Source organism: Corvus hawaiiensis, chromosome 16, assembly GCF_020740725.1.
Source record: "Corvus hawaiiensis isolate bCorHaw1 chromosome 16, bCorHaw1.pri.cur, whole genome shotgun sequence".
In the NCBI taxonomy this organism is placed as follows: domain Eukaryota; kingdom Metazoa; phylum Chordata; class Aves; order Passeriformes; family Corvidae; genus Corvus; species Corvus hawaiiensis.
The window spans coordinates 11,061,114-11,086,584 of record NC_063228.1 but is presented as its reverse complement, the minus strand read 5'-3'; the positions used below and the strand labels follow the sequence as shown (position 1 = coordinate 11,086,584).

Sequence of the window (25,471 nt, the reverse complement as noted above, 5' to 3'; positions counted from 1 at the left end):
AATTGATGGAAATCAATTGAACTGCATGAACTATAGGTTTTCAAAAGAGGCAGTCAAGATTTTGGCAGCACTTCCTTTGTTTGGCTTTAAGGAAATTCCACAGTTGGAGAACTTTTTGTTCCAAAGCCAGGATGAGCAAAGAGCTCGGGTTTTGGGGTTTTTTAAAAAATAATTTGCTAAGCAGATTTTCTGAGAGGAAAGAAATTATGAATGTTTTAACTATAATGTTCCACCTTCTAGTTAGAAATATCTAAGCTATTCAACAGATATTAAATGCAAGGAAGTATAACAATTACTTCATGGAAAAAAAGGAAACATTCTGAAAATATTTAAAACTTATTCAAGTGCTTATAATTAAAAAAATCGCTTTCACTAAAATCCATATTTAAATGAAATTTAAATTCCTGTGAAGACCCCATTGTTAGAGAAAAAAAGTCAAGTGAAAGCATGCTGCAAGTCCTATTCAAGACTACATGTCCCCTTCAATAATATCTTCCTCTGGGACTCAGCAAACTGGAATAGCTGGGCCCAGATTTATTCCATGTAATTTTAACAGCTTTCCTGAAGGGGAAAGAGTCTCTTTGGTGGTGTGGCCAATGCAGAAAGATAAACAGCTCAGGGAGGCTGCATTCCCCTGGCAATGCCTTTTCTCTCCATTGCTGAGAACAGTTGGCATGGGAGACACAAACCACATGGTGATAGGTAAGCGGGTGAAGGAGCTGTGGTTTATTCCTGCTGGTAACCCCAGCACAAACAGTTAAAAGTCCTGGCCATTATAAATGAGGCCATTTTTGTGAAGATAAAATGATCTCCTACCCAGGTAACTGTCTCAGGAGGCTGCTTCCAGCGCGACTCAAGATGGCCAGCTTATTTACACCATAAAATTGTGTCTTAAAATTTAAACTGAAAGCCTCTGTTTCAGCCTCTCTGAACAGCCAGAGAAACAACACAGAAGAGAAGGATTTCATACCAAATTCCTATTTTCTGTCAGCAAATGCCTTCAGAATTACAGTTGAATAATTGCAGGCAGATTGAAGAGCTTCATGGATGTTTTGAAGTTATATATATTGTCCACAGATGTTCAGCTCAGTGAATTTGAGTGTGTAATAGCCTGTGATGAAGCGTGCAGGCCCTATCAGTGTCCCTGGGGAGGACTCTGAAGCCATTTTACAGTCTGCACTGAGCAGGGAATATAAAAGGAGATCCTGCTAAGCCAAGTCCCCAGGAGTTAAATTCCCAGTCAGGGTTTGAAACTATTCAGGGTGTTACTAATAACAGACACATCATTAACTGTAGCCAAACTCATTTACATTCTTTATTTTGAAAGAAGAGAATTGGTATTAGAGGACTGTTCTTCCTCCCAGCCAAAGGGGTGAGCAGTGGAGTAATGAGGTGTTACCCAAGAGACTTCTTGATTTCTTGTTCTCATGTTTATTGATTGTCAGCCTCCATGGAGGACATGTCGCTACAGATTTGAACTGGAAAAAAGCTTCTTCTTGAGTGTTTTGGTAGCCTGGTATGTCTCTTGTTTAGATTTTAATAATTTAATAGCTATAGTTGTAAAATCAGTATAGCAGAACTTGTGTGGCTTTCGACAAAGATGTTGAACACTGCCAGTCCCAGTACTGACCCCTGAGAAACACCACTTGTTGCTCCTTTTCACGTGGATGTCGAGCCATTGACCACAGCTCTTAGTGTGCAACCATCCAGCCAATTCCTGATCACTGAGTGTTCCATCTGTTTCTCCAGTTCAGAGACAAGTATTTCAAGTATCACCCCCAATGATCTAATACTGCTGAAGGCATTTCAAACACCAGCCAGCCTTTGCCATTCACACCTGAGTAGTTTAAAATACCAGCACTACAGCAGCCTCGTAAATCAGCAGCATGTTACATCTTTTTCTTACAGATGTGGCAATGTCGTCCAGGGAAGTTAATGACTCAGGCACCAGGAAATGACCTTCCAGGTAGCAAATGTTCAGCAGTTCACAGTATTCCATTTATAGCACACCAGATGATCTAAAATGTCACCATTGCTCTGGAGAAAACCAAGTGCTGCATCCATACGTAGCTGGAGGCCATGTCAGTGGGAGAAGAGTTTCCCTTGATGGCTCAGGCAGTTAAAAGTCCTGCTTATCTATTACAATATGTGCTGTCTTTAGCAGCCCTATGTTTTGGTAATAATATATGGTAATTTTCTCATGATGGGTGTTGGAAGTCAGGACTGGAGCAGTGGTGGTTTTTGAATGTTTCAAGGCACACTACGAGTCTCAGAAGTTCTTGCTGTGTCTTGGTGATGCTGATCCTGTTTATCTATCTCAGGAACACAGACACTGAGAAAGAGAGAAGGGATAGAGTTTGCCCAAGGCTCCCTCCATGGCAAACAGACCAGAGCAGAGCCCCTTGGTTCTCAGCCTGCTGACTTCTTTAGCGCAAGGTGAAAAGCTGTTTCCAACAAAATAGATTTTGCATACCTTCCTCTGGGGTGTCTGTGATCCTGTAGCATGCTCAACTGGTACTATTTTGTGTTAAGCTCTACATCAAAGTTTCTTATGTGAATTCTGTGGCATTCCTATGATGTGTACCTAGAATGTGGGGACTTTTTAATGCAGGACACTGGAATTGTGTGAAGTAGCCTGAAACAAAATGAGGACTATGTATCAGAATGTTTTCTCAAATTTAAACTTTCTCTGTCACATTCATTGTTGTTTCTCTTCCTAGGGGCAAATTCTAGCTGAGTTCTGGATGGGGATGATATATATTTTCCCTCTTTTGGGTAGTCAACCACAATTGTTAATGTGGTGGGGAAGCAAAGTATGGTTTTTAATATTTAGTTATACTTAGGGTCCACTCTGACCTAATTTTACTTCCCTCAAGATACATTTCTGGATGTGGTGCCAGGAGGCTTTCCAGCTGGAATGGAGGGACAAGAGAGAGGAGCTTTGATTTTGTTAGGTTTGTGTCAGGGACATGATTCCTGAAGTCCTCAGAGCTTCTCTCCCTGGTTTGGCCAGGAGCACGTGGGACTCCAAGCCAGGCAGCAGGATGGCTCATCCAGTCTAAGAGCTGTGCTTGCAGAAGCAGATCACTTGGTGGCCAAGCTTCAGTCCTTCCAGGACACCTAATAGGTGCCCTGGCAATATGGACTGCCTGGGCACAAAGGAAATATCTGGCTCTAGGCCCTTGGACCACTACATTTCCTCAAAATGTTCCCAAAATATCACATAACAGAGTATTGTCCTGCCTGAGCTCCCACTTGCTCAGACATTATTCGACAGTCCTCACCTCACATTGTTCTCAGTGCCCAGGAGCATTCAGAGCTTCAAAACCTGCATGGATAGATTAAAAAAAAAAAAAAAAAAAAAAAAAAAAGGAGAAGAAAAGAGGAGAATGCATTAGTCAGAGTTTAACAGTTGCTTTCCAGGAAAATGTCATGTTTTTGCAAGCTTGAAAGTTTTCCCTGGATACTGAGTCATTTCTGCAGTTATTCTGGGCCATCAGACCAAGATACGGAGTTGTATTTCTTCACGTGGTTGCATAACAGAAATAAGTTATGACGAGTTCATTCAGCATCTTGTGGATGATTTGGGAAAGTATGTGACAATAGCCACAGGTCAGGATAGCTGACAGTCAGGTTACATTATTACAGCTTGCCAGAAACCAGACCAGAGGGCAACATCCAGTATGGCAAAGCCCATTTCTGGAGATGTTTTCATCACAGTTTCCTGTACCCTGTATACCTTCTATTCTCACCTTTATGGAACATGGAAAGGAAATTGTTCTAGGCAAGTTAAAATCAAAGACTTGAACTGTAAATAATGCTTTTGTTGGTAACAGACTGGGAAGAATGGTGTAGATATATTGATATTATTGCACCTGAAGGATCACAGCAGCCTGATATCATCCAATGAATGTAAATCTGATTGGGCCTTTGTATTTTTATGCTAGGGTCACAAAGGGAGAATCTTGTGTATAATTTATAGAAAGTCACCTTGTAAGGAAAAAAAAAAATCGAAGAGTTCCCAGCCTTGCGTGAGAACAGAAATGAAGCCCCTGCCAAACCCTTTTTCTTTCATACATCGCTGACCCACCGTTGCTCTGTCAGATTCCTACATCTCTGAACAAAGCCTCTGGATTTCTGACAGCAGAGGTTGTCTTTGAAATCTACCTTTCTTCTTCTCTCCTCACTGTCACTGTGTGCTGTCCAGCCTTCAGTCAAGAGAATCAGTTTTAGTTCGGTACTAACATCTGATTCGTGCTAGAACCACCCAATTTTCTTCATTCTTTTCATTTTGCTGAGCAGCCCAGAGGCTGAGGGAGTTGTGTTGCCATTCCATCTCTCAGCTTTGGACACAGACATCTTTTGTGTTCACCCCTAAATATATAAGCACTTGTTGTGTGGATGATGATCATCGCGTGAACTGGAGAATATTCACACAGAAAGCAGAAAATTCTGTGAGAATTACTGGAAAACTTGGCTTAAAATTGTAGTTATGGTACTGTAATTTTCAAATCAAATAGTAAAATCTTCATTAGTGGAACATTTCTACCCTTTCACATGTATTCTGAACAGCAAAATATTGAAGTAGGTTTCAAAATGGAAACCTGTGAAGCACAACTGGATTAGTAATCACATGTTGACAGTAAAACCTTGCTCAAAATGTGGTTCCTTCTAGGAATCTGTCTAGGTACTTTACTCTCTTAGAAGGTTGATGCTGATCAAACTCTGTGTGTCATGTGTACCCAGTAACACTGAAATTTTAGTGTGTTTGGGTAGGTTTTGATATCATCCTAGTGACCAAACTGCAGAGCTCACTCAATAATATGGTGTTCCCTGGCCAAAAGTAAACTAGAAAGGGCTTTCTCCTTGTGTGTGAATGAGAGCTTTCCTGCAGACTCATTGCACAAGAGTGCCTGGAAAATGGCACCCCAGGGTTTTCCAAATCAGGGTCTGACTGGCTGCACCCCATTAGCTCCTGGAGAAATTATTTGTGTTATTCCACATAAAGGTGCCTCAAGGAGCGAATGTCCTTCCTGCTGCCTGTGGAAAATAACATTCAGGGAGTGATGGTTTGGTACCAATTCCTTGTGTCTTGTACTTTGGACAGTTTCTGTGCTGTGATGGCCCATGGAAAGTACCCCATGCAGGGGGATTTGTTAGGAGGCAGGAGGGAAGGCAGCTCTGCCCTTCCATGTGTGGTGTATTTGTCTCGGGTCTTGTGATAAGGAAGCAGCTGTGCCACATGTATTACATAACACAACTGTTCTGGCATCTGTAGTCAGATGCTCTCAATCACATCCAAATTTCCCTTTGTACTGCAGTTAGAATGGGACTGGTATTTTGCTTTACAGAGATTTAAACCAACCAGGGAGGCCTCTTTAAAGGGTGTTTACATCCATTGAGTCTACTTGACATCATGGAAGTGTTATATAACATCCTTTATGTGATGGAGAATCTAACCCTCCTATTAGAGTAGAAAAATAGCTAAAATAAAGTAATTGATTATTAAAAAAAAAAAAAAACAATAAAAAGAAGAGTAATTGAGGAAAGATTATTTGGCTATCAGAATTGCCAAAGTATTTATATAAGCTGCACTTCTTTCTATCCAACATGATCAAAAAATCTCTGGGAATATTCTGCTTGAAGAGAATGTCTAAGTTTGTAAGAATCCTCTAGTATACAGTGAAATACCTTTGTAAGCCTGTGTGCTGAGCAATATCTTACACTTTAGTTTGTTGTTTCAAGCTATTTTGACATCAACTAGAACAGCCTCTAGTTACTCTGACTCTTGCTTTATAAAGTATTTTGGTATAATATTATTTTTCAGCTGTTGAATGTAGACCAGTTAAAGGTGAATTTCCATCATTTAAAAGGCAGTGTGAGTATTTTGCCAGTCATATGATTAAAATTAGTTGATTAATATTTCCTAGCAAGCTGCTTAATACTTTTAAAAAGCAAATTTTGTGTTAGGTTCCATGAAGACTAAAACAAATCCAAAAGGATCATAGATCATGTAATAGCCTGGGTTGGAAGGGGCCTTACAGCTGAGTGTGTGACAGACTATGCAATGTCCTGGGCTGCATTTGTGCTTGTCATTTCTACACTGGATGGTCATGACAGGCTTTCAGGTACTTAGACAAAAAAAGTTTGATTCATCCAGAGTGTGAAAGAGTGATTTATGTAAAGTGATAAAAGAATAGGAGAGGTATGATATGAAGGCAGAGGGAATATTTTTCATTAGAGGAATGGAAGTTGGGAAATGCAGAAAAGCAGTTGACAGTTCCATTATCAGGTTTCTGAATTTCCCAGCTGTTTTAACTGCTGTGCTATAAAATATGACTCTGCTCTACAATCTTGCTTTCATAAGACAAAGCTCATATCGTGGCTGTAACAGCAGTTTTACCACCCCAGCACGGAGTGAAATGCAGCTGTGGCATGAGCTGAGCGGTGCTAAGAGCAAACAGATCAATCTGCACATGTGGGAATGCTAGGGAGCCACAGCAGAGCTGTGCCTGTGTCACAGGCACTCTGAGAGTGGCATCACTCGCTCTGGCTGTGGATGGAGAAAATCTAGGATGAAAGAAAGAATTTCTGCACTTGTTAGAAGATGAAATGTGTGTTTAAGCAGTGGGAAGGATTTTATTTTGAACTAACATGGGTGTTAGGTGGTATTTGCCCTCTTGTAACACTGTCAGATCCAAAGGTCTGGTGAAATGATCTTTCCTGCCAGTTTCCCTCAGTGAATATCTGTCCTTGAGGCAGGCAGAGGCCAGGCAGATCCAGGATGATTAAAGAGATGTCTTTTCCTTGCAGCCTCTCCTTTGCAGATTTGGAGAAACACCCTGATTTTCACTTTACCTGTGCAATCTAATGTGAAATACACATTTTCTTTGCCTTTATTTGCAGCAGCCAAATACTGTTTGTATTAAAAGCTTGTCATTTCACCATGCTGAGAGTGTCTTCTTTTGTGAGAGAACCTTTCACACGTGGTGTACTGATTGTAACATCTTAACAATTGAAGCATTGTTGTTAAACTTCCATTTTCCTTAAACTATCTGCCCTGAAAGGTCAAAAGACTTTAATTCGGAGGCAAGGCATCTGCCAGTGATTGGCTCACTGACTTGCCCGTATATACTGTGCTTTTTCCCTGACTAATCTACCTATTCAGTGAATTGAAAATAATTAATGGAAGTCCTATGCCAAGTTTTCAGTCAAATTCACTTGGTTGCAAGTATTTTGACAGGGTATACAGGAGGGAGTATTGTGATAACTGTAAGAAATTATATCAAATGTCAGGTTCCTTCTGTGACGTTTTACATAGAATAGATGCTCTTCACAGCAACAGTTAAAAGCCCTTGATCCTGTGCAGTGGACCATTGCAAGTATAAAAAGTCCCAGCCAGCAGTTTTGTTCATGGGAAACTGTTCCTTTACAAAAGCTTGTGAGTGCACAGTGGCTTTTCTGCCAGCTCTGTGCTAGCAGTAGGACACTGGGAAAATCCTTTCACAAGGTGAGAGCAAGAAAGCTGCTGAGAGCTCAGAGAGGGTCCTAAATGTATTTGTTTACATTGCAGCTCTCTTGGCCATCCTTGTGAAGGCAAGGTGAGCCCTTCTGCCTGGGATAGGGAGCTGTCTCTGACTGCCAGAAATGTCCTTTTGAACAGCTAGTGCCCAAGCCTCTGAAATTATGTGTGAGCAACTGTTCCCACACACTGGCCACTCTTCTACTCAACACAATTAGGAAATGGCAAGAAAGTCATCAGTGGGATGCATTTCATGGCAGCAAACCCAAGAAATGTTGTTGTTCTCCCATATTTTACCAAGTATGAGATCACATCTTGACAGGCTGGGTCAATGGGCTGAGGGCAACTGCATAAGGTCCAGTAAGGTGAAGAGCCAGTGTGTGCCCAGGTGGCCAAGAAGGCCAATGACCTCCTGGTCTGTATCAAGAATAGTGTGGCCAGCAGGACAAGGGCAGTGACTGTCCCTTGCGCTGGGCACTGCTGAGGCCATGCCTTGAATGCTCTGTCCAGTTCTGGCCCTTCAGTGCAAGAAAGACATTGAGGTGCTGGAGAAGGTCCAGAGAAGGGAATGGAGCTGGGGAAGGGTCTGGAAAACACATCTTATGAGGAGTGGCTGACAAAGCTGGGGGTGTTTAGCCCAGAGAAAAGGAGGCTCAGGGGGGTCTTATCTCTGTACAACTCCCTGAAATGAGGGTGCAGCCAGGTGGGGGTTTGATATCTCCTGCCATGTCTCAAGTGAAAGGATGAGACAGGTGAGTTTCAGATTAGATATTTGAAAGTTTTTTCTCACTCAAAGAGTAGTCAGGCATTGGAATAAGTTGCCCAGGGAGGTGGTGAGGTTGTTGTCTCTGGAAGCATTTGGGAGGCCTCTGGACGTGACACTTGGGGATGTGGCTTAGGGGTGATTATGGTGGTGCTGGGTTGGTGCTTGGACTGGATGATCTTGAAGATCTCCTCCAAACTTGATGATTCCATGATGTACCCAGAGAACAAAGGAAAGGTAATTTTGGTCCAATGCTTCTTTAGTTTTTTTCTTTTCTTTACAAGTGAACAGGATTTAGATCTGAATGAAGGACAATATTATTTCTAGAAGAGTTTAGACATTAAAACATAAAATTAACAAATGAATAGTATACTGAAGGTCTCTCTGATTTATTTAGCCAGCTCTATATGCTGAATGTGTACAACCTGATGCAAAACCAAGGGGAGTCAGTACCTTTCTAATGACTTCAGCATAATTTGAGCCAGGCATTACAAGGAACAAAGAAAATTGACAGATAATTTACGTGAAAGCAATTTCATAAAATCCAGACAAGTTGTTCTTATTTTGTGATGTGTGTACATTGTATTCACCCGGTGCCAAACACATTTTGTAAAGTGTATCGACAGTTCAAAGACAGTTTGTAAACAGAAAATTCTAGCCTTTCCACCCACTTGTTGTGTAGGTGTCACTTTTGGGCAAATCACATTTTGGAGAAAGCCAACATTTTTAAGGGGCAAGAAATTAAAACGAAATGTATTATATTAAATGTGACTAAAAAATTAATTTTTAACCAGAAACAGGAACTTAGATTGAAATTCTTTTTGGTCTTTGTGGAGACTGGTTTATTGAATTTTATAATTAATAGCAATAAAACACACCTTGTAGAAAGAATTTTTTTTTCAGTAAGATTACCAATTTGGCTGATACAACAGGAAAGGTGACAGCAGATGGGGGCATATGAGGGCACGTGTCTCTAGGGTTTAAAAAGTAGACAGACATAAGATAGAGTATACAGTAAGCAGATTAAAACATCCTCAAAATTGTGTATTTTGCTACTGTTGCCCTGCAGTTCAAGGACGAATGAATTAACTGCAATCCCATGACATTTTTCCTTCCCGAAAATGTCTGACAGGTTGATCACAAGGTCTTTTGCCATCTTAATTTATGAGTCTGATGGCAAAAATCAGGAATTTCTAGCATTTGTTGTTTTATATGCAATATAACTGCTGCCATTTTGGATGCTTCTGTCCTGAGAGGTGTCTGTGTAACGACTGAGCAATCACTGATAAGAGTTCAGAGCTTGAAGTTGCTCTAAGATTTTTGATTGCCTCATCTAAGAAAAGGCTTTTTGCCTTTGTGTTAGTGAGAATTTTTTTCAAGAGCTTGAATAGCTAATTTACTTTGCTCGGTGAGAGGACATGTTTTTATTATTTTAAGGAAAACTGAACCAGGCTCTCAGCTGATGCAAACAGAGCAGCTTAGTTTTATCTGTTCCAATGGGACTGTGATGATTACTACTGATCATTGCTCAGGTCTTTGTGTTTTTTGTGAAATGTTGCTCACATATAAGATATTCTGAACTATATTCTCTCACATCAATTAGCTTGTTTACAAGAGGCAGTAATTGCATTTGTCCATGGAAGCATATGGATCAGAGCACAGTTTCAGGCAATTAAGTTCTATTTTTGCAACTCACTGAATTATAGATCCTGAAGCTCCTTTCTTATCTGATTTTGATGGATTAAGTGATTTATCCTGCTTTAATCTTAAAGTAAAACTGTATATATAATGTAGTCATACTTAAAACTCTTTTGGTTGTGTCTTGATTACTTACTTAATTCTTAAATATTTAATTCTTAAAACTCTGATGAGTTAGGATCTATCATGTTTAGTTGAGAATGATGATTTATTAGATGTTAGAGGTACATCTTGCCCTCTCACTGCCTTCTTAGAGCTATCAATTTTAAAATAAGTGGAAAAATACAGGACTTTAAAATTTAGGTTTTACAATTTGCAAAATTTCAAAATATGCTGGTTTTGTTTCCCTCAGACTCAGCTGTGTAGACATCATTGTTTGATAGCTGTTGAGGACCTTGCAGCTTGGCTTCTCATCAGAGGAAATATCATGATGGGCTCTGGTTTAACTCCTCATGTTGAGCAATACAACTGAGCAGGTGTGTTAAAACAGTGGTGAATGAGGGTCACCAGATGATAGGAAAACCTATTCTTCCTGAGGCAACAAGTCATGGTCAATGTGTCAGAGATCAAGGCAGAAATCCTTGAACAGATCTAAAAGCAGCAGCTTTTGCACACTGTTGCATAACTCAAGGACTGCATAGGATATGCTGTTCCTGGGGTTTTGGCATGAGAAGGAGCAGGAAGGATTTTGGCAATGCAGTTTGTATGCCCCTGCCTTTGTCCATGCTCTGTCATGTTTCAAAATCCTTAAATAGATGCATTCAGCCACCGTCTCTGGTTCAGCATAATGCACTTTAACGAAGTGTAGAATGTTAAACTCCACCATATGTTGTTTGGCTGATTGTGACTTAAATTGTTTAATAGTGTGCATAGAACCTGTAAGAAGAAACAGAGTATGATGTTGAATATCAAAGGAGGATTTAGATCTAATTCGTGCCCATGCTCAGGTAATCACCCAGGTGGGACACAAACACTCTTGGAGGACATGAGGACTGTCACAGAAAATCAGACAAAGCTACCTTTAGACTAGATATTCAGAAGAAGATTTTTACAGTGAAGGTTGTAAAACACCATCAGAAGTTGCCCAGAGACTTGCAGATGATACCTTCAGAGTCAGGTGAGAGAGGTCTCTCAGCTGACAGGTTCACACCCCCAAACAGTATTGAATAGTTTTGATGCCTGAAGAGGTCAAAAGCATTTTGATACTGTCTCACTCTGTTACTGCACCCCCAAAACTGTCAGGGGTTTTAGGGACATGAGCTAAGACCTCACAGGCAGCAGATCTGCGTCTTCCTCAGCTGTACCTGGGATTGTGGAGACACACAGCATGCAAGGGACACTGTTGCCACGGCCCAGCCAATACTGTGAAACCAATTTATGTCTTCAGGTGGGGCAGGAATGCCAGGGCACCCTTGTAAAGATCCTTGATGGCATGACTGGGCTTTTCAGAAGGACAACACTGTTCCTATGGAAATTACTCCCACTGCTACTCATCCACGGACCACAGGAGTGTGTGTGTGGTTAATTACAACAGGGCCTTTTGCCTGAATGGTACTAGGATTGGAATGAAGGTCCAGCATTTCTGATGACTGTCAGACATTATTTTACTCATTTCTCTGGGGAATCAGAGGTGGCACTGACAATTTCCTCTATTTCAGCTTTTGTAATTACTAAGACTGCTTAGAGAAACACCTTCTCTCTGTGTTGGGATACAGACTTATATGACCTATGTGGTGTTTGTGAGCGATCCTGTCTCATGGACAGAGTCACATTCCCTGGTGCAAGGATATCTTGCCATGTGAGATATCACAAGTTTGGCATGTCTGTTTTTTGTTTCAGTTTCCCTTTCTCACACATTGTCAGTCAGCCTCAGGAGAGGCTTGGTTTTACATTCAAAGGGCAGATTTACACAGCAGCAATTTGTCAGTTCACCTAAAAGATGCAGGTGTGATGCTTCAGCTCACAACAAGGATGTGATTCCTGGCTGAACAAAGCCTGACATGCTCCTAACTGGCTTGTTTACACCATCAGCACAGCCAAGCTCTCCCGTTCCTCAGATTAATTGGGAGCTGCAGCCAGCAGATATCCGGTGTCGCTGTAAATTGCTGGTGGTTGAATGACTGAAAATGAAACTGAATCTCTGCCTTAAACGTGGTGGAGTAAGAAATGCAGGCTGAGCCCACAGACCTGTGGCTCCTGCAGCTCCAGCTCTGGAACAGGGAATATCCCCTATAAAACACTGCCCTGTTCTGCTGTCCCTGGGCGGCTCCAGGGTGGAGCTGGGGATGCTGTGACTGTCGAGTAGCAGTGACACAGAGGTGCAATGCAGTAAATGCAGCCCTGCCAGCTGGTTACCAGCTCTGTGCAGCTGCTAACTACTGACTGTAATGCAGTAAAGCAAAGCTCTGAGTTAGCAAAAGTTCTTAGAAAATCTCCCTTGATTGAGGGTTTGGTCTCTCTGCTTCACTTCGTGCCTTGGAATTGCTTTCCTCGTTTTTTTGTCTGCCTGTAACCTGTGGTGCTTTTCAACTATTTTAAAGTGCTACCTCCTCATCAATCTCAGTGTTTCAAGCATTTTTCTTCATGCTTTCACTTCCTTATTTTTGATTACCATGTCCTCTCTTGGCTTCTTAGTGTTCATAGTTAGGTCTCTTTTCATTCTCATCCAAGTTTTAAATCTGTGGTCTGTCTTTCAGGCCCCTTAAATCCACACTTTTGTTCCTTTCATGCTTCTGAAATCCTGACCTGAATTTTGGCATCTCTTTTTGACAACTGCAGTCTGTTTTGTCTTTTAATTTTTATTTTTCTAACATCTAAAACAATAGCAGAAAACCCTCTCCTAAACCTTGTATCCCAAATTTAATTTTTCTTGAATAACTTTCCTTTCTTTAGAACTAATCTGAGGTGCCCTACAATCTTTCTCACAAGCACTTAGTATTTCATTCTTATGACACTCTTATTCCTTTTGTCATATCTGACCTCTTGCTCCTCTTTTTGAAGCTTGAGTCAAAATGGAGGCCTCATTTTATGGTTTTAGTGGCTTTTGATCAATTCCTAAAGCCCTCCCTCCTGTATCCACAGAGAACCTCTTTCCCAGTCTGTTGCAAATGTCACATCTCCCTCTTTTCTCTCTTATACAATAACAGGAGGGAACGGGTTGCTCTGTACTTGTTAAGCCTTGTATAACTCTCCAAAATATACAAGAAAATCTCATATTTATCTATATTTAATAGTATTGAATCTCCAATCTGTTGGCTCACCTCAATATAAATGCAACAGAAAATGCTCAATATGTTTGCTTTGCCAGGATGGGAAAATTAATATTTTATTTCTTTTATTAAATAAATAATGGTTTGCAGGGCTACCATCCCTTGAGCTATAGAGATACTGCATTAATTACCACCCCAGCCCTATTCCCTTCAATCCTCCCCATGAACTGAAGGAGAAACACTGATGCACTTTTGTTGTTTTTGATTAAACAAATCCTTTGAGAATTTATTTCAAGCTCAGATGAATTTGTGCAGTTCCTAATTACTTCTGAGAGTGTTTTTTTCCTCCTCCCTTGGACAAACGTGTCCCTCAATGCAAGTTTGCTCACCTGTGGTAGCACAGGCTCGAAGGTAGTGAGAGAGCAGTTCTAAGTCTCCAGCTCTTGTAACTTCTTTCTCTAAATCTCTTTTTATTTTGACCTCTTTAATAGCTGTTGTTAGCATCTTTATCACATCAGGACTGTCATTCCAGTAAGTTCTCCACATGCTCCTCCCTGGCTGCTCTGCCATGTTAATCTGCTTTCTGTGCTGAAGATGACTGGAAGCCATCTATCCACTCTGTGCAGCACTCCAGGGTCTTGCAAAACACTTTGGAGAGCGTATTTATTTAAACATTACCATAAATGCAAAATGAATGTCATGCTTTTCACAAAATAGCCTTGAGTAGGTTCATTTTATGAGAAGCTCTCTGTGAAATCTCACTATGTGCTAAAAGAACAGCAAAATGTTTTTTGGGGAAAGTAGAGAGCAGATAGGGAGTCATCAAACACTAGAAAATTAATCATGGCTGGATTATCCTAGCTAATCAACGTTGCAAAAATATTAGTGCTCTTGCAGAATTTCTTCACCTACTGGCAAACTATTTAATATGTTTTAAACAGTACTGAAAGAGTCACACAGTGTCTTTCAGGTTTTAGACTTCAAGATTATTTACTCTTTTTGTACCAAGTCATGGTATATGTAAAACTAAAGCAATAATCAAAGCAGCAGAAATCAAGCTCAGGCCTCTCCTGTTCCCTGCAGGTGAAACTCTGGGGCTACTTTTACCTTTCTGCAGATTCTTAGGTTCCCGGTCTCTAAATTTCTGCAGAAGAAGGTTTAAATTCCCTCAGGCTTTCAAAGCCCTGAAACACCTATCTCCAACTTCTTGTCCAAGTGTTTTAGCTACGAGACACCATAGTCCTGTATTTGCTGTCTCTAGGAAAATATTCCTGATGAACTCCTGATTCTTACAATGTTGGTATGTGGTGCCTAATTTGGGGTTTAGGTCTGCTCACAGGAGGTGTCTGCCTTCACACCAGCTCATGAAAGAATGAGGATTTAGTCCACAAGTGGTGATACAGTTTTGCTCAGAGAGCTGAGCACTTCTACTGTGTTCCAAGCTGACAAAACTTAGTCCCTTGTTCATGGTCCTGGGTATTAGAGGAGGGAGAAACAAGGGCTGATGCAGCATAGAGTGATTAAAGAAGAGAAACCCGTTGGGACAGTCTTGGACATGGAGTTATGTTTAAATGCACAAATCTGTCCCACTTAAAGTTAATCAGAAGCTGAGAATTTTTGTGACTGGGGAAAAATTAAGCATGCACTTGAATGTTTTCCTAAATTAAAACCCCGACTATGTTTTTCTTCAGTTAAAGATGGGCGTCTTGGAGGAAACCAAATGTTGGACTATTTATAGTGGAATGTTTAATGAGATCATATGTCTTCATGGATAAAATGGCACAAATTAAGATCAGTGATGAAACCGGGGATGTATTCCTACTTTCCACTTACACCACAATTATATCTTGTATTTCTAAAACCCCATGAACTTCTGGTAGTAATTTCTAATAGTAATTAGTAGTAGTTAATTTAACAGCTGTACATTATTAAATAATTAGCCTGTATATAAGTTATCATAATTTTCATATGGTAAGATCTGATTTTAATGAGTTTTTCTACCCATCCTCATTATTGTATGATGTGATAGCTGCTTGCTGTAAGTTACTTTCCAAAGTGTGTATATTAAATCTTATCATTCAAACAAATGAATAGTATAACAGGGAGTCTTAACACTGTTTCTCAGCTAGGGGTTTTTAACAGCAGTTGTGAAAGATTCTTTGTGACAGATATAAAGACATGTTACTAAAATACTTTGTCTTTCTGGAAACCTATCACAGGCTATAAATGTCTCCCAAAATAATGCTGAGAGCATTCTGATATCACCATCCTAAATATACACATTTTTTCTTGTCTTGAAACAAACCATGGAACATCTTTGGTTTGGACTGTCGGGAATAACACTCACCCCTAAAGCGAGATATTTGACTTCCATCTGTTTGGGGGTTGTTTTTTACTTTTTTTTTCCTTCTGGTTCTTCAAGTCTCCTAATTTTTTAACTAGCTTTTTCTTTTGAAGGAACCTTATTTAACTTCTTTCTGAGTTTTGAGTGTTCAAGTGAAACACAAAGAACCAGCAATGTGCTAGCAAAAGGATTAGCATAGTTTAGAAAGAGGAATTCATCCTCTCACTCTAATGGAAAACCTGCTAGCAACAACTTGATGTCTTTGTTCACATTGTGTTATCTCTTGTGCAGTTATTAATTTACTTTGCTGTGTGAATGACCATGAACTTCCTAACTTTGTTTTTCTGAATGTGGCATTCGCTCAACACAGACCCTGCTGCAGAGTCTGTCACTCTTAGCACGAGGAGGGTCACCTGAGGTTTGTGATCATGTCTTTCATTCTTTCTGCTAAAGATCACTGACTTTTGGTAATACATTGTGACTTAGGATCACAGGAGAAAGCCTCCATGGGCGACTGTTTGGTGTTATTTTTATTCAATACCTTAACCCAGTTGCATATTTTGTGTTTTATTTTCCAAAATGGTTTTGTTTTCAGCTACAGGCATGGGTAAAATGTACATATTTCATTAATTCTCTAGGGTTTTTAGCTTAGTGTTAAGACATATTTTGGTAACTGAAATGAAAGATAATGTATCTAAAAGGTTCTGCTGATCTGAAGCTAATAATAAATATTCTGCTGTTTACAGAAGTCAGCAGTACTTTGGGGCACTGACCATAGTAAATAGCAGAGTCCAGCTTCCAGCAGCCACCAAGCACTCCTTAGGGAAACACAGATTTCTTCAGCAGGTGAAGCGGATCTGTCAGGCAGAAGCAAAGATCCAGCCTTCCCTCCTGCCTGAGACCAGGCCCACAGGGAGCTTCCCAGAGGGACTGGATTTCCCAGGATTGATGTTTAACACCAGTGAGGGGTCAGTAGTTTCATTTCTAGTACTTGAAAGGCTCCCCAGAATGTCTACCTTACAAAAAGCTGTTACTGTTTGAGGAATAGCTATTGTGGGGTAGAAACAAAGAGACACACATCATTTTAGGGAAAACACTGGTTATAAAAGTACCTGAGAATTCTTGGCCTCAGTATTTTCAGCTGAGGGAGGCTGTGGAAAAGGCCACATTTTCAGTTGCATGGGATGCACATTTTCTTATCACTTTTGGTTTTTAAGGTTAAAAGAGGAATAAGGGAAGGAAAGTTTCGAATAAAATAGTCCAGAGAAATACGATTTTAATACAGAGAAACTAATCAAAACTAAAGACTCTTGGAGTTATCTGCCTGGGTAAACCAGGTCAAATTCACCTTTTAGCTGTACTGGAATGACTTCTCTTTGTGTAGGAGGAGAGAGATCTATTTTGGAGGTATCTTCCTCTGCTGAGGAACTGATAAAATACCAAAGGTGTTTTCTTAACGGAGCTTGCATTTCACCATCCATTTATGTAAGGAGGATTGATACCTTTTTTTGACAATCTGTCATAAGGTAACACTTCTAAGGAAGTGCCAAGGATCTTTGAGCACTGATTTAAAGAAATATCTACTTCAGCATTTGAAATAAGGAAGAAAACTTTCCTTCCCACAAAAAAACACATCTTGGAAGAGTGTAGAGCTGAAAATATGTGCTGTCCTTCCATGAGCAAATACCACCAGATTTATTGTAGAACAAGCACTATGTTCATTGTCACAGCTGTAAAAACTCTGATGTTCTATCTAGTAAAGCATCCTTTTAATTTTCTTTTGTTTATAAATCTTTCCATTATTTCTCTCAAGTAAAACATTTATTTTTTTCAATTCCTCTGCACTGAGGACCCAGTGAAAAAAACAGAATTATTTGTACTGTCACAGTGATACTGGCTTTTCTTAGATAGTGGCGAGATATAGCATTTGTTTTGGATGTGGTGTGTAGTAATGCATGACTGCCTACAATAAGTATATACAAATCTATCACCTTTATGGATTGCATTGTTGTCTCTACCTTTCATACCAAGTTCTGCTCTGCTTTACTTTGCCATGAGGAGCTACAGATGCAACTGGCTGCAAAGCAGGGCCTGAGGTGAAGACTGGGAAGTTCTTGCAATCTTAGTCTTAGGGTGATAATGCTGCCTAGGGAGGAAGCTTGTGTGGAGCCCATCAGTTAGTGATGATTCATTAGCATGAGGAGGAGCAAAAAGAGATCTCTGAAAGTCTTTGAAGACTTCATATGGTAAAATATCTTTCCTAGTACAGCACCACATGAACCTCTGTATTTTCTGTAACATAAAAACCCTACCTTGTCTTGGAGTCCAGTGTACTGTCAGGAATAACAGGGCTTTTGTCCCTATGACTTGCCTCTGCATTCCTTCTCTTGCTGCTTTCTGCAAAAATACTGGCATTTTCTGGATAACCTGCTGCTTTACTAAGGTGTAGGTTGGCTTTGTGCTAAATGTTATGCAGCAAGAGCAAAGGGCAGTGCATCCTTCCTTGCATGAATTCATGAGAAGGCAATATAAGAGTTCTTCAATTCTTATTTCCCTACAAGTCCTCCTCCAGGAGTGATTATTTTTTTTTGCCCCAAAGATGAGTCTTTCCTAATTAAAAAAATCATGTTAAAACTGGCATTATAATATCACACATGCAAATTTTGCATTAAAGAGAGTGGACTGGGAATAAACTCCTGTTTTTGTAAAAAATCCTACATCCCTGTGTTGCTAAATCCATCATGTTTCCAAAGCAGTACCTGCTGTTCTCAAACAACACATGCTGTTACCAGCTCTGTGCTAGACCAGTTGGCACATTCCTGACCAGGCAGACTGACAGGGCAGGGCAGTGGGAAAGAGGAATGGCTGATGTAAAGGAAAGTGACCTGCAAACATGCTTTTGACCATGGTTAATTCCATAAATACCCTTATACCTCACTGCCTCCTCAGCTCTGGTACTGTTGCAGGAGCTCTAGCACTGGAGCACAATCCCACCTTAGAATATTTATCTTCCCAACAATTTGGTGATATTGGGAATTATTTCTCTTACTATTCATGCACAGGATAGAGCCTGTAAGACTGAAATGCCTTCCTGTGCTGCTGTGTATGCAGGAATGCTAAGACACGCAAAGACTAAACCCAGATTTTCCAAGTTCCCAAAAAAATAAGAAGCAACTTTGCTCCAAATGATAAACGCCTGGCAGGCTTTTCTTAACACCATTAGTCCCTTATTTCCTGAGACTCAATTCAGTGCCATGTCACGTGCAGCAAAGCCATGCCCAGAATGCTCTGCACCCATAAACCACTATTTTTGGATATTGGAAGAGGGATAAGTATAATTTTTCTTCCCACTTCACAGTGGCTAAAGCAGGTCTGTTTTACTGTAAACTAGACACTGATATTGTGTACAAAATATGGCATGCACAGGAAGATGCTGGGCCATGAAATACAGGTGCCTCTTCATGCAAACAGTGTATTGGAATAACCTAGCAGCACAATGAACTACAGAGTATTATCAGTTCTGTGGTAAATTCCAGATTAATTTCATTACAGATGGTCACAGAATTAATATATTGCCAGAATTGCCCCTTGTCCTTTCTTGATGGTTAATAGTTTATCTGCATTTCTTTCACTCTAAAGTGACACTAATAACTTTAATAGTGGGAAGTGTCCTGTGGAAGCACAGCTGCCAAGCAAGGCTCCCATGGATGGTGGTAATATTGCAGGCAATTGGACTTACTGGGAAGACCTTTAAGAAACGTGACTCTAACACCTTGCACATATATACACAGAGATTCCTCCTTGTCTGAGTTACCTATCAGCTGGTTTATTTAACAGGCTGCAGTGATGTGAAGAGTATCTTACTGGTCATCAAGATAGAGAACCTGGGAGAGAAATTCACAGTCAAGATGTACAAAAATCAATGAGTAGCTTCACAAGGCTGAGAAAGTTGAAGCTGCAATATTCCACTTGTTCCAAGTCACAGGATGAAGATTAATAATCTGATTGTTCTAAAAGCAGCTTCTTTGTGTCTTGAATAATTGATTTTTTCTTTTTTTGAGGGAGAAGCAGATCTACTACTGTTCAGAAATTTTTCTGCTCAGATTTAGGGCCCTGATTTTCTGTGAAGACAGAATTTCACAATACCAGGTCTCCTGCTTGTGTAGAAAACAGGAATTGAGTGCAGCTGGGGCAGTATCTGCCTCCCAGCAGAGGAAGGTGCCTGTTACACATCTGTCGCCAAACTTCACAGGGAAGAGCAGGAGGGGGCACCACTGCTGTTCTAGCTGAAGAGGGGTCAGTGCCCAGCCTCTTTGCTGGCTCAGATTTTGAGAAGAGAGGTTCTACTTGTCTTTTTTTTTCTTTCTGAGCCAGTCTAAGGTCCCACTTTCCTGAAAGCAAATTTCATAGTTGCATTATCTAGGAACAGAGCAGTGTGTTGTGTGAGACTGCTCACTGTACGGATAATCTGAAGGATCATCTTTACCTGAGAGCAATGGGTTCCTTCTCCAGGACTTACCAGGCACCAATAGGTGCTGCCAGTGACTGTGGCAGGGTTGAGTACCCTGGGGACAGAAGTGGCAGGAGCCTAGAGCAATTCTTGAATCTCTAGAACCAACACTAAAGGGTGTCTGGACTGGGTCAGAAGGCAAGGTGATGAAGTACTTACCCCTTAAACTGAATGAGATTATCAATTCCTGGTGTGCAGCACTTGGCAAAATACAAGGACGTGAAGTGAGACAGATGATCCTGAGTCAGGATCTTGTTTTGGTTCAAAGCCTTCTGTAATGCTGCTTTTACTTCTCCCCAGTTCAGATTTAGAAGAGGCAATGGCAGGGATTGGGAAATCATGTTGATTCCTGAAGGAATTTAATGCTGTTTAACAGGTTTGCCTAAGGAATAGGGAAATAACTCTGTATTCACACAACTTAAGTGAGGAGGAATCATGCAAAATTATGTAAAATCTTGTTCTGTTAAAGAGTCACAAACTTAGCCCATTCATTTCAGCTATGACTGTCTCCATTCAGTTACTAAAAAGGCTCGGTTGTGTCATTTATCCACTCTGTAGCCTATGAATCATTTATCATGGATTTCTCTGTGGTCTGAATTTCTGCTGGACACTGCACCTTGTACCCTACTTTTTCAATGCTGCTTAGAGCTATTTGTGCTAATTTGGACTTTTATCTTGCTCCTGTCACACTTATTCTTTCGAACTTATTTTGAACAGCTTTCCAAAAGGAACCCTGCAGATGTAACCCTTTTCATATGTCTGTCTAATATTGACCATCTCTCTCCATATTTCAGCTCCCTTTGATGCCTCTGCTAAACCAAGAATGGCTAAATGGATACATAATTCATCAGACCTAAAGGAGAGTAGGAAAAAATGGGAAAAAATAGCTTGCATTCAAAGTTCAAGAGAACTGCTCATTAGTTGAGTCATTCTTTGCAACTCTTATATTTTATTACAGAGGCAACAGATTTTAACCTGTGGACATCTGGCTTAGAGACTGAGGTCTCCAGGCAACAGTAACACCATCTATCATGGTATTATAGGTGGTTATAGTAATGTTTCTGCTCTTTTACTTAGATTCAGTTGTCAGGTTTACGCTAGAACAATTTTAACAAGGAATTACCCAGCTGTTTTCATGATTTATCCCCAGAACCACACATCCACTCGCACTTGCCAGTCCTGAGTCTCACAGCACTGCACGATTTCTTCTGTGAAGCCTCTCACTGGGAAGGAGCTGAGTTCTAACCTCCAGATCTGAGCCACACTGGAATGGTTGGAAGGTTTTGTAAGAGAAATGACTGCTCCAGGCAAATAATGATTAAATAATAAAAATCTGGTCACCTCAGCTCATAGAAACTCTCTGCCCAGAAACTGCATGTTCCACTGAAAGATGAAATATTCAGTGCTTTCGTGCCAGTGGCTTCCTCATATTCAGCTGGTCAGTAAAGTTTGTATTCGAGAACTTTGACACTTGCTCACACAATTGTGGGATTTTGGTTTTTGTAATAGTGTCCAAAATTCTTTTAAAGGCCTTGTATTTCAGCTGTGTCTAAGCAGAATAGAAGGTAGCTGGTCTAGCAGTCTGTCCCTTTTACTCCTGAAGACTTGGCTCAACAGATCCGTCTGAACAAAGACTCTTGGAAAAGCAGAAGGCCAGTTAAATGGATCCTTTTCCTCATGCCAGCACACCTCTTCCTCAGTATTGCCCACTGTTTCCATTCATTAAAGACTTTCAACATGACACTACATGTGGCCTCCTGCTAGAACACCTCTTTGCCTGCCTTCACCAGCTGCTGTTTCTTTGTCATCTTGCGGCCACAATAAGGACGGGCTGTTATGGAGCAGACTATTATTCACGTGCTTCCAGAATTCCTTTGAAATTATTTAGTTTGTCCTGGCAGATGTTTCAGGGATTCTAGGACTGCAAAGTTACCAGCATGATTGCTTCTTGTTTTGGAGATCTGGTAGTGGTGTTACCAGCTGTTGTCATGTAAAATTTTATCAGGTGTTAATCCATGTAAAGCGGTTGCCATGCAGTCAGCACTTCCTAGTCTTGTTGAGTCCTCTTAGAATCAGAAAGAAGCAAAACAACCTTTTTTTTTTTTTTTTTTAATGTCTATCCTGGCTTTATTTTTACTACACTGAATGATCAAAGCATGCATGAGGCCTAGGGAAGAAATGCAGCTTCCCTTGGGGCAGAACTCAATGGTGTGCCTGTCCCGACGTGGTGAGGCAGTGCTGTGGGTGACATTAAGGTGATGTGTGATGTAGTGTGCCTCTCCAGAAATATGACTGCCCTCACAGGAGGGGGTGAGGGAATGCATTACTACAATGGTGATGCATTCAGATTCGGAACCGGTATTGCCACGCCATTATCTGGATGTACTTGGGTAAATTTCAGGATTTAACATCCATCAAACTGCCTGACAACACTAAGCCCGCATTTGTGAAATGTCTCATAGGATAGAGGCATAAATCTGAGTTATCTACGTAACAGGGATATTGAGTTATGCTGCACAGGAGAGGCCATAAACATAGCTGCTCCAGAAAGCATTTCTGAGAAGAGAGACCTGAAATACAGCTCATTAATAAAAACAGTGTTACTGTAATACATAGCTCTAACTTTCAGCAGAAGGAATGGAATTATTCTAGGATTATGCCTTCAGGACACACATTTATGTGACTCCTAGGGACGTGCAGTTCCTTGTGTAGAAGATGAAAAAAGCTTTAGCAGTTTTAGATGTCACCTACTACTGAAATTACACTAAATACTATAAGCATAAGTAAACTTAGTTGAAACTGATCATTCTGGCCTTAGCTTGTTACCTGTGATAATTAGAAACAACCCAAAATGTCAAGTTTATTAGACCTCATTGTTTGTCATTTCACTACAGCAATTCTGTGCATCACTTCTATACAGTGATGCCATCTGGAAACTGATGGCATCTCACCAGCACAAAATGGATCTGACAAGAGGGAATCAAGACTATCACTGTGTCTTTTCTCTGGAGTTGTGTTGCTGTTGTGACTTGAATAAAACATTTGTTGGCATTTAATGTAAAATACCCAAGATTCTGCACTGGAACATAGATCTCACATTTTCAGTAATTATACAGAGATGTTCTTTCCATTCATCAGAGAAAGCATGTGTTACTCTGGAGAAAACTGGTTCCAATGGACTGAAGTACACTTGAGGCACTCATCAGGGTGTTTCAAGACATTCTGTCTTTAGGAATTTTTAGCTTTTTGTTTAAAATCTTGGAGTAGACTGAAGTAAATCATGATGTGAAAGAGCACTGGGTTGCAGCCTGTTCTATAAAAAAACCCGACCAAGTATTTGCTCAGAACTCTAGTGTTCTAAATGTGTGATTGATTTATTTTTATTTAAAACTTGTGATGCATTACTCTGCTTTACACATAACATGAGAATTATTTAATAGGGTGGAAAATGCTGTGATCATACATTGATGAGGCTGCTGGACAGTGTTGTTAGTGCACTCATGGATTGTTACCTCTTTGAAAACAAAATGTAATGGAAAGCTCAGATCCCTCTGATCCCTGCTTTGTCACCTATTCTGACTGCAGGAATGTTATTTGGCTCCTTGATTCCAAGCTAATTAACATGTAGGACAGTTAACCCTCTGGTTTTGTGGGGAGGATTAGAGATAGGCACAGCAGTGTGTCCTGGACACGTGTGTTTAACTGTAGATGGATCAAAGGTTGCCAGTGAGGGGATTAAGAACGGGGTACCCTGTTGTGACCACAGCAATAATCACCTTTTTTCCTAAAGAAACCTATGGATAGCTGAGATAAAGGACTAATCTGCTCACTGGTTATGCTAAACAAGCAGAAAACAGTATGAAAACTGATTAATTTAATATGTTAGAAGAAGGGGAAAAAAACAAGGCTTTGTAAGTGGAAAGAGAAAAAGCCTGGTTGGTTATTAATGCTTTCTTTTCTTGCTAAAAGAACAAATGTAACTTTGCCAGGGTTTTTGCTCATAGGTATCCAGGAACTCAACAGTTTGTAAGAGTATTATCCTAAAAATAACCTTAATTACTGCAGAACATATAGACTACTTTCTAGAGCCACTGCTTCTTAATTCATTATAGCTGATCATTACCTGATAGTTGGGACCAAGCCTTTACATACCCTGACTGGATGGTAGCTGCTCATCTGAGGGGAAAAATACTGTTTAAATTGGGCATGTTCAACAATGCCATTGAGCTTTTGGAGGCTTGATGTAAACTGGTCCCAAAACGAGGAAGGGGCAAACAGAGTTAAAATCCCGTGCTCATAACCAGGCTCTGCCCCTTGGCTGATGAGCAGGAAGATCTCTGCAGGCACAGGAGCACTGTGGCCTTTGAGGCCACACAGAAAGGACAGATCACAACGGGTGCACTGGCTTTATTCTCACTGACAAACCTAATCCTACATAATCACCAACAAAGCTGAATCAGAGCAGTCTTTCTGCAGGGGCTGTGGGAGTAGTGTCACAGCAAAATTCCTTTCAATTTCTTAAAGAAATTCAGTATAATAATTATTTTATTCTCTCCTCATTTCTTCTCTTTCACTTAGAGCTTTCCTTACTGGGGCAGTCTGTGATTGAAGAGAATGGAGTGAGAGGAACTTGCATGCCTGGAAAACAATTAAAGTCACTTGTGATCAGTAGCAGTAATATACTGTGGGGACTTGCAGGAATTATTGGATCTGGATAGTATGCTGGGAACTTCTTTCCTCTACTTCAATTATAAAATGGTTGTGACTTAAAGGGATCACCTACTCCATGCACAAAGAAATGTTGACATGTGGCCAGGTCAGCATGAAGTGTCTGTGCAGTGCCTTAATGGCAATAAATAACTTTATTTCCAAGCAGGAAAGGGTTGTTGTGTTTGTTTTTTTGTTTTTGTTTGGTTGGTTTTTTGTTTTGTTTTTTTTTTGCTTGTTTGTTTGTTTTGTTGTTGTTGTTGATTTTGCTGGGGTTTTTTATAGGAAGTTTAGGTTAATTGCTCTGTGAAGAAATTTTAATTGAAAATTAAAGAAACCAACTATATATAATTTTGAGTGCTAAAGGGAGCAGCCTATTAATACTTTTGTTAAGTACATTGTCTATGACATAGTGCCTCAAGTCTTGCCTTTACATCCTTTATTTCACACATAAAGACTAGTGGAACTTGCAGAAAAGTAGATATTTTTGTGGATTGACAAGATACTTTTATGGGCATAAGAATGGGGGGAACCAGTCACAAAAACAATCAAACAGATGCAAACCCAGTAAAGCTGTCACAGCAGAAATGCACTTGTACTACTTAAAGCTGAGTGCTATGAGAGATTGTGTAATAAAACTAAACTGTGAGTTTGGTATAAGCAAACTTCAAGTTTCAACCTTTTTTCATTAAGTTAAATTTTGTGCATGGGCTGCAGC

General features: G+C 40.3%; 1 long non-coding RNA gene across 6 annotated transcripts in view; it reads right to left on the bottom strand.

Annotated features, from left to right (window-relative positions):
* The window catches only part of LOC125334464, a 54,154-nt gene that overhangs the window by 18,862 nt on the left and 9,821 nt on the right, over nucleotides 1–25,471 (bottom strand). For 2 of the 6 annotated variants that reach the window (XR_007207144.1, XR_007207143.1), the window contains exons 2-4: nucleotides 20,206–20,395; nucleotides 3,285–3,328; nucleotides 1,302–2,635 (exon numbers count right to left, since the gene is read on the bottom strand). This is a non-coding gene — a long non-coding RNA (uncharacterized LOC125334464). Of the gene's footprint in view, nucleotides 1–1,301; nucleotides 2,636–3,284; nucleotides 3,329–16,648; nucleotides 16,688–20,205; nucleotides 24,546–25,471 lie in introns of those variants that run through there. The other 4 variants (XR_007207145.1, XR_007207146.1, XR_007207141.1 and 1 more) reach the window with 4 other exon arrangements.